The sequence below is a fragment of the Odocoileus virginianus genome, chromosome 15 (genome assembly GCF_023699985.2).
Source record: "Odocoileus virginianus isolate 20LAN1187 ecotype Illinois chromosome 15, Ovbor_1.2, whole genome shotgun sequence".
Taxonomy (NCBI): Eukaryota; Metazoa; Chordata; class Mammalia; order Artiodactyla; family Cervidae; genus Odocoileus; species Odocoileus virginianus.
In genome coordinates, this window is record NC_069688.1 from 65,113,927 (window position 1) to 65,123,198 (window position 9,272).

A 9,272-nucleotide genomic window follows, 5' to 3' on the forward strand; every position below is an offset into this window, starting at 1 on the left:
TTAAAATCTAATCCCTCACATAAATATGAAAAAAAAAAAAGGACTTATGTGGTGGTCCGGTGGTTAAGAATCTCCAAGTCCCCTTGCAATTCAGGGGACTCGGGTTCCAGCCCTGGTCAGGGAGCTAAGATCTCCGTTGCTGTGGAGCAGCTGAGTCCACCGCCAGAGGGACGCCTGCGCACCACGACAGAGGAGCCTGCGTGCTCGACTGAGACTCAGGTGAGACACCCCTGCCGTGGAGCAACTCAGTGCACTCGAGAGTCGCCTGCCCACAGCAACAGAGGAGCCTGCGTGCTCGACTGAGACCCAGCGCAGCCGCAGAAATCATGTTCTCAGATCCAGTCCCTCCCCAGGCGAGGATACTGGGGTGGAAGTCCACGTAACGTACACCTGGGCCTCCCTGGGCTCAGTCAGTAAAGAAGCCGCCTGCAGTGCAGGAGACCGGGTCCCACCCCTGGGTCGGGAAGATCCCTGGAGGAGGAGGTGGAAGCCCACCCGTGTGCCGGCCTGGGAAGTCTCACAGAGGAGCCCGTGGGCTGCAGCTACAGTTGCGAGAGTCGAACACGACTCAGAGACTAAAGCGCCAGCGCCACCGCCACCGCTCGCCAGGTTAAGTTTATCTCTGATCCCTCGTTTCCAACACGCAAACCTGAATTCCGCACGCGATGCCCGCGTCCCTGCACTGTTGGAGTCCTGCACTCAGTCCTGGCTTCTTTTGGCCAAAGCCCCACGGGCAGCTTGTGATCAAGCTGCCACCGGGAAGTACCAGAGTCGGCCTCACCCCAGCCTCAGCCGCCTGGGATTCCCTCCTCCTACCAGACCCAACATGTGTGCCCACCTTCCAAAACGTAAGCCAAGGGTCACCGCCTCTCTACCCCATCTTTGGCTCACCTCTTCTTTTGGATTTTGTGCAAACCCACATTGAATTTGTCTCAGTGAATAAGAGTTTTTGTTTGTCTGTCTGTATCCCCACAATACGCTGAGCTCTTTGGGAGCAAGGATCATGAATAAGTCAGTTTTCTGACTGTCAAGCGGTAAAGGTCAATATTTTAGTGGGGAAAAGAAATTGGTACGTATTAATTATTTTTTAAGAGAATGGGTTTTATTTATTCAGCCATAGTTTGTTCTTTTACGAGTGTTTTCTGGAGAAAGTGAAATCTTTTTAGATTTCTGAGTAGATAAATTGGGCTTAAAGGACAGAATATCTGCATTTCAGAATTCCCAGCCTGTCTCTTTGCTGAAGACCCTCTGCGCTGGCAGAGAATGGCCACGAGGGGGCATCATAGCTACGTTCGCGTTATTCACTGCTAAGTGGTTAACTTCAGGGCAAAGGCCAGTTTTGAAAACAAAAAGCTCTTTATGACCCAGGGTTGTTTAGCTGTGCGTGCCTTTTGAAAGAAAATTAACATTTAAACTTCCTACCCCTTATCTCCATTCTTCATGCCACTCAGAAATCCTTCCGCCAACAGTCATATTTGGAATGTTTGCTAAGAAAACTCAACTCCCCATTTTCTATCTCCAGCGAATTCTTCACTAAACAAACATTATCTCCAACTCTACACAAACCACTTTGACAGAAAATATCGAAGACAGAACATTTTCAACGAGCATTTATTAGGAGGCAGGCACTGTGCTGAGGTGTACATAGGTAGGGGAAAAGTAAGTAAGAGTTGGTACATAGTTTGTCTATTTATAATCTAAAGTGAAAAAAAGTAACTGGGCATTTTAAAGAAGTAACAGAACAGAAGAATAAGTATGCAAATAAAGCAACAATGCAGGAATTTGGAAACAATTGGGTTGAATTGCTAGAGTTAGCTGGACTTAGGGGAGGAGAAAGCCAATTTAGGGTTTTGGGGGTTTTGGCCATGCTGTGTGGTATGCGGGATCTTAGTTTGGTGACCAGGGATCAAACCCATGCCACCTGCTTCGGGAGCTTGGAGTCTCAACAGCTGGACCGGCAGGGAAGTCCTGAGTAAGCCAATTCAGGAAGAGCATATACAAAAAAAATTTAAAAGAACAATGCATAAGTTTCTACTATTGATGGCCTATTCTAAACAAAACAGTCAATCCTGTGTAAAAATGTGCTTTCTAAATGGAAGAAGAAATCCCGAGGTCTCTCAGGTTTCCTTAAGGATGTATCTTCAGTGTATTCCATACTTTGCATTCAGCGTAGTCGATGAGTCAGAAGACTAGCTTTGGAAGAGGAGGACAGGGAAGGTGGACCTTAGAATCTGCATTTACCAAAGACCGCGAGAGAGGGGTAGAGTGGCTCCCACTTGGGAGCCTTCAGGCCAGAGCAAAGAGGAATCTTCTCTGAAGGACAGCATTCTTAACTTAGACCTTGGGGTGCCCACAGATTAAAATCAACCATCTGTAAGCTTAGAATCAAGGTCACCAAACACAAAATAAGCCGCCACCAGTGAAAGCTACAGGCAGCAACAGTTTAGACACCTTAGGACTTCAGATCTTAGAACTGTCAGACCCCAAATAGGAAACAGCTAGATATAAACTGTTTAGCTAGGGTAAAAGGTGCATGTTTAGTTGCTTCACTCGGGTCTGACTCTGCGACCCCGCGCACTCTAGCCCACCAGGCCCCTCTGCCCACGGGAGCCTCCAGGCAGGAACACTGGAGTCGTTGCTGTGCCCTCCCCCAGGGGAGCTTCCCGACCCACAGATGGAACCCGCATCTCTCATATCCCCTGCGGTGGCAGGCAGGTTCTTCACCACCAGGGCCAGCTGGGAAACCCAGGGTAAAAGGTACACAGACAAACAATGAGCAGATACGCTTGGGGGAAAGAACAAGACAGCTTTTAGGAATGAAATAAAGATCGTTTAAGTACAGAACTTGGTATGTAGGTAAAAGAGCAAAATACAGATCTGTGACATGAGGGGGTCCGTGTGCACGTGCATTCACTTTGGTCACGTCCGATTCTGTGACGCTGTGGACTGCAGCCCACCAGGCTCCTCTGCCCACGGGAGTCTTCAGGCAGGAATACAGGAATGCGTTGATGTGCCCTCCTCTGGGGAGGTTCCCGACCTGGGGATCGAACCTGCGTCTCCTCCCTTGGCAGGCAGATTCTTTACCACCAGCACCAGCTGACGGGGTTGCATCCCTGTCAACAATAGTAAGCTGAAAATACTGTTGAGCCAAAATGGATTGAATGCACCTAACCTACTGAACATCAAAGCTTGGCCTAGCCTGCCTTAACGTGCTCAGAACAGTTACATCAGCCCACAGCAGAGTAAACTAACATAAGATCTAACATACAGATGAAAATTAAACATACTCTTGAATATCCAATGGGTCAGAAAAAACCAGTAATTGCACTCCCATTCATTTACCCCAGAGAAATGAAAACGTGAGCATATAGAAAGCAGCACCCGGATGTTCACAGACGCTTTATACATAATAGTCAGAAACGGGAAACAACCCAGATGCTCTTTAACAAAGGCGTCGTTAGCACACTCTGCTACATCCATACCACATGTGACAGGCAGAGTCATGGACTCCCAGCGATGTCCACGTCCTGTATCCACAACCTGTGTGTATTTTCTCAACGTGTCAACATGACAAGTGACTCTGTAGGTGTGATGGTGGGTACAGGCCAACAGCCATCAAAGTGTGCGCGACATCGCTAGCCAGCAGGACATGCAAACTAAAACCATGTGACATAGCATTTTAATTTTAGAGTGGCTAAGATTAAAATCCTCTAGAGCAAAATGATGATAATGTGGAGGAACTGGAATGTTCATTCATCATCACTAGTTAATATAAAATTGTACAAGCACTTTGGAAAAATTTTAGTAGATTTTTTTTTTAAAGTAGACATCCTCTTTCCTTATGTTCTGGCAACTCCACTTCTAGGTATCTAACCAAAATAAACAAAGGGTTGTGTCCACAAAAAGGCTTGTATCAGAATGTTTACTGCAACTAGATCTAGAAGGGCCAAGCCTGGGGGAGACAAACCAGGTGTCCAGCAACAAGTAAAGGTTTAAATTGCTGCTGTTCTGTCACTAAGTTGTGTTCAACTCTGTGACCCCACGGACTTCAGCACGCCAGGCTTCCCTGTCCTTCACTATCTCCCAGAGTTTGCTCAGACTCATGGCCTTTGAGTTGGTGATGCCAAATAACCATTTCTAAATGGATAAATAAATTTCTCTAAATAGATAAATAAATTAGTGTATATTTTTCAATGGAATATTACTAAAAAACAATGAACTACTAGTGTGACATAACTACTGAGATGATATTACTGTGGTGGTGGACATGTGACTCTCTACACTTTTAAAACTCATAGAACTAGACCATTAAAGAGTCATTTTTACCATATGCAAGATGGAAACCCTCAACCAGGACAGTGGGGAGGAAGGAAGATTAAATGTATACTGCTACAAGTGAATTTAACTTTATTATAGATGAATGACATAACCCAGCTGGAGGGGAAGGGGAAGAGATAAACTGGTCTAAATATCTTTGTAAAGAAGTGGGTCTGGAAGGACTCACTTCTTGACACACCTGTAGAAAAAGAAACTGTTTTGACTATATTCTGCACGTAAACAGTATACAGTGGAAACCGTGCTCTTTGCTCTAGCTGAAATTTTTGTTTCTTACAGGGATATGAATAACCATTCCAAAACAACTTTACATGTAGACTGAGACTGAACAGTTTAGTCAATAAACTGTTGAGGATGAGAGACAGGTTTCTCACTGTCAGAGAAAACAAGTTGCAAATTAACAGAGGAGATGGTAGAATGAGCCCTGTGAGACCTTGGAATCAGAGATATCAACGTATCTCAAGGTTCTCCTAATGTGTGTGCACCTTGGAATCTGCATATCTACTTATGTTTGTGTGTATGTACATATACAGATTAATCAGTACAGACACGAACAGAGATGTGTGTCTATATGGGTTAGCAGAAATACATTTATTTCCTAGATGTTAACATAAGGAGAACCTGGATATAGTATTTTTACTAACTTCCAATAAGTATAAATTATTTCAACATTTAATAAACTATATAAACTTAGAATTAAGTTCTGTCATACTCACAGAGATCAGACTTGTGGTTGCCCCGGGAGCGGACGGTTGGGGAGGGGCCTAATAGAAATAGACCTAAGAGTTCATAATGTATGATTCTATTCATATCAACTTTGAGAACAGGAGAAAAGTAAATGGTGATAGAAATTTTATAGTGAGTGCCCCTGGGCAGGGAGGGAATGACTGCAAAAGAAAATAAGAGAACTTTCTGGGCGAGTGAAAATACCTTGTGTCTTAACTGAGGTGATGGCTACATGGGTGTATACATTTCTAAAATCTCGTCAAACTGCACTTTAATGGTGCATTTATTGTATGTAAATCATACCCCTAGTCAAGTTGCCTTTTAAACAAGATGAGAGAGTAGAAAAATGAATTTAAAGCAAAAATGTATAAAGCATATGAGACAAATAAAATGACACTAACTTGATCAGGAAAAGACCCAAGAACAAGCTCAGGTCTGTTTAAAGCTTTGAAAATAACCGTAACCTCCAGATTGAGCCCAAACTTCTGAGCGCTAAAACTGGAAAACGGTCTAAATTTCCAGGAAGCTAGGGTGAAAGCAGGCTGTCCCCGCACCTCGAACTAGCCTTGGCCTCCGTGTCCGTTTGAGATTAGTTTACAACTTATTGAAGTCCTAATAAACAATCGGCACCCGCGGCACCCACTCTGTGCAGCCGCTCATTCTGATGTTCATGCCTTTTCCTTCCTTGGCTTGGAAGCTCCTGAGGCCGAAGACCGCTGTTATCCAAAGAGCCTGTTCAAGGAGTGCATCCAAAGAGCTAATCGCACACATCCTGGAGGCACCTTCACCCACACCTCCAGCCCCACAGAAGGATCCCCTGGGGGCCTACCAAGCCCAGTAAGCCACTGACGGGACATTTAGCTGGGAGAAGATCACGGGAAAGAGCTGACTTGGGAGACCCTTTCCACGGGTCATCGGCGTGACCGGAATGGCGGCCTGGGGAAGAGACAGATCTGACGGAGGAAGGACCCTGGGCCTAGGTGTCACCGGGGTCAGAAATTCGGAAAAGGCGCTCTTGGGAAACTTTTTTAAACCATCTGGGATTAAGCTACCTCATCTAAAAAATGTTAGTCGCTCAGTCACGTCCGACCCTTTGGGAACCCATGGACTGTAGCCTCTGTCTGTGGAAATTCTCCAGGCAAGACTACTGGAGTGGGGTTGCCATGCCCTTCTCCAGGGGATCTTCCTGGCCCAGGGACTGAACCTGGGTCTCCACACTGCAGGCAGGCTTTTTACCGTCTAAGCCACCAGGGAAGGCCCAGGTGAAAGTGTCAGTCGCTCAGTTGTGTCCCAACTCTTTGTGACCCCATGCACGGAAGCCTGCCCGGGTCCTCAGCCCATGGGATTCTCCAGGCAAGAATAGCAGAGTGGGTGGCCATTCCCCTCTCCAGGAGATCCTCCTAACCCAGGGATCAGACTCAGGTTTCCTGCACTGCGGGCAGATTCTTTGCCATCTGAGCCACCAGGGAAGCCCCGGGAATTCCACGGACTGAGGAAGCTGGCAGGCTACAGCTCATGGGGTCACCACAGAGTCAGAGACTGAGTGACCGAGTTCCACTTTTCACCTCTGGAAAAAGTGGGTGTACCATATCAAGGTGTACCCACGCTACGTCAGTAACCCTCCCTGGAGAGCTACTGAACATGACAAACCTAAGTGAAAGGGCTTCCCTGGTAGCTCAGAGGGTAAAGCGTCTGCCTACAATGCAGGAGACCTGGGTTCGATCCCCGGGTTGGGAAGATCCCCAGGAGAAGGAAATGGCAACCCACTCTAGTACTCTTGCCTGGAAAATTCCATGGATGGAGGAGCCCAGTAGGCTACAGTCCATGGGGTCGCAGAGTCAGACACAACTGAGCAACTTCACTGGTTCAAGCAAAAGGTTATGGTTTTCAGGCCTCCTAACCCAGTGGCTGGGCTTCCCAGGTGCCTCAGCAGTGAAGAATCTGCCTGCCAATGCGAGAAACACAGGAGACTCGGGTTTGATCCTGGGTTGGGAAGATCTCTGGGAGAAGGAAATGGTAACCCACTCCAGTATTCTTGCCTGCAGAACCCCACGGACGGAGGAGCCTGGCGGGCTGCGGTCCATGGCATCGCAGAGCTGGACACGACTGAGCACAGTGTGTCCTCATGGTTCGGGCCAGGTTTCCGCCCTGGAGAGGCTTATCCCAGGTGAGATGCTGAGGTCTTCTCATCGCGCGTGATTTCAAACTGCCCCGTGACTGTTCACTTTATCACTCATTTGAGAAAAGAGGGTGGAGCTGGGTCACGTTGGAGACGGTAAAGGAGAGGAGAGGCAAGGCAGAAGCCTGCCACGTCGGCCTGGGCTCCCTGCTCCGGTAGCTCTGGATGTTTGGCGCGTGACAGTCTGCCTTACGGTTTCTAAACACAATCCAGAGAAGGAAAATACATCTCACGTCCCCCATTCTGAGGAGATGGCATTTTCTTTCTCTTTGGAGAACAGACCAAAGTGAAAGATCCGTTTCCTCAAAGGTCTGAAGCCTTTTTTATAACCATTTCCTATTGAATCTGTAGCAGCAGTCTGCCTTCTTCCATTGCCAAGTTGAAGCAAAACTCGAGGCTGTGGCTTTCAAGGAGAGAAAAAAATTCCTAAGAATAATAGAATAACAGTTGAAGGGGAACAAATCTTATTTCAAAGGGGTTCCACATCACCAACCATGCAGCCCAGCTGAGCACAGGACTGGACCAGCCATGGCATGAACAAGCCAGCAGGCCTTCTTATCTGTCAAAGGGGAGGCTCCTTAAATCTTGAGCTACAGCTGTTCATTGGAAGGACTGATGTTGAAGCTGAAACTCCAATACTTTGGCCACCTGATGCGAAGAGCTGACTTATTTGAAAAGACCCTGATGCTGGGAGGGGTTGGGGGCAGGAGGAGAAGGGGATGACAGAGGATGAGATGGCTGGATGGCATCACCAACTCGATGGAAGTGGGTTTGTGTAGACTCCGGGAGTTGGTGATGGACAGGGAGGCCTGGCGTGCTGCGGTTCATGTGGTTGCAAAGAGTTGGACACGACTGAGTGACTGAACTGAATTGAACATTTGTCTGAAGACGTGATTCCAGAATGAGAACTGCACTTCGTCCCTTCTTCCTTGGTCATCTGCTCCATGGAAGAACTTATTTTTATACACTTTTCTTTCCTACACTCAATGCACACAAATACACACACACACATATACACAATTTTCTTTCCTTAGCTGAAAACATGGACACTTTTAGATTAAAGCCATTAATGCCCTATCCTTGCAAAGTTGACTTTCATTTTTAATTTTCCTTGTGACATTTTGGATAAACACAGCAGTTATTTCCATTTCTAGGCAATATTACATTAATCACATAGGCTTTGAGGTCAAAGAGAACCATGTTCATATCCTTAAGTGCCAATACTTCCTGGGTGACTTAAGTCAAATCACTTAAATCCACATAGTAAATGACTAGCAATATATCAAGTTAGTAGAATTTGGGCAATTAGACAGAATAAATATGAGTACTATGAAATATAGAAAATATTTGCAAAGCTGTGGGAACACAAAATTTCATTATCAGTAAAACTATCATTCAGAGCATGATATTTAGTTCACAAAGTTCTTTACATGTATAGTATCTAAATAAGATAATAAATAATGCTGCACAATGACCTTAATAGGGTGATATTATCAGAAGTCTTATTTTACAGATCAAGAAACCCAGACGGCCAATAGTTAGGTAACTTGCCAAAGATCATGCACTTAGTAAATACAGAATTAAGGCTTAGTTTCTAAAACTCATATAATAGCTCTCATTTTAAAGATAGATAATTTTAAATGTCAAAAAATAATAAAACAACATTACAGAAAGTCTAGAAGTTTTGCTATTTACAGATTTTAGATTTTCAATTAATGTTGTACCTTTCATGATATGTTGGGAACATATTCTCAATATATTGACTCTATTTCTGACACAAATGGCTTTGAACCCAGTTGAAGATAACAGAACATGAATTTGGGTCATGGTCATCCACTACAACCCTGGATGTGGTCACCCACTACGTCCACGACCCTGATGCTGGGAAAGATTGAGGGCAGAAGGAGAAGAGGGCGACAGAGGATGAGATGTTGGATGGTATCACTGGTTCAACAGACATGAACTTGGGCAAACTCTGGGAGATGGTGAGGGACGGGAGGCCTGGTGTGCTGCAGTCCATGGGGTCTCGAAA

General features: G+C 45.8%; 1 non-coding gene across 1 annotated transcript; it reads left to right on the forward strand.

The window, feature by feature from the left end:
* Positions 1–6,726: 6,726 nt before the first annotated feature.
* TRNAC-ACA (transfer RNA cysteine (anticodon ACA)) lies at positions 6,727–6,798 on the forward strand. The gene has a single exon. It is a non-coding gene; the product is annotated as a tRNA-Cys (tRNA).
* Positions 6,799–9,272: the final 2,474 nt, after the last annotated feature.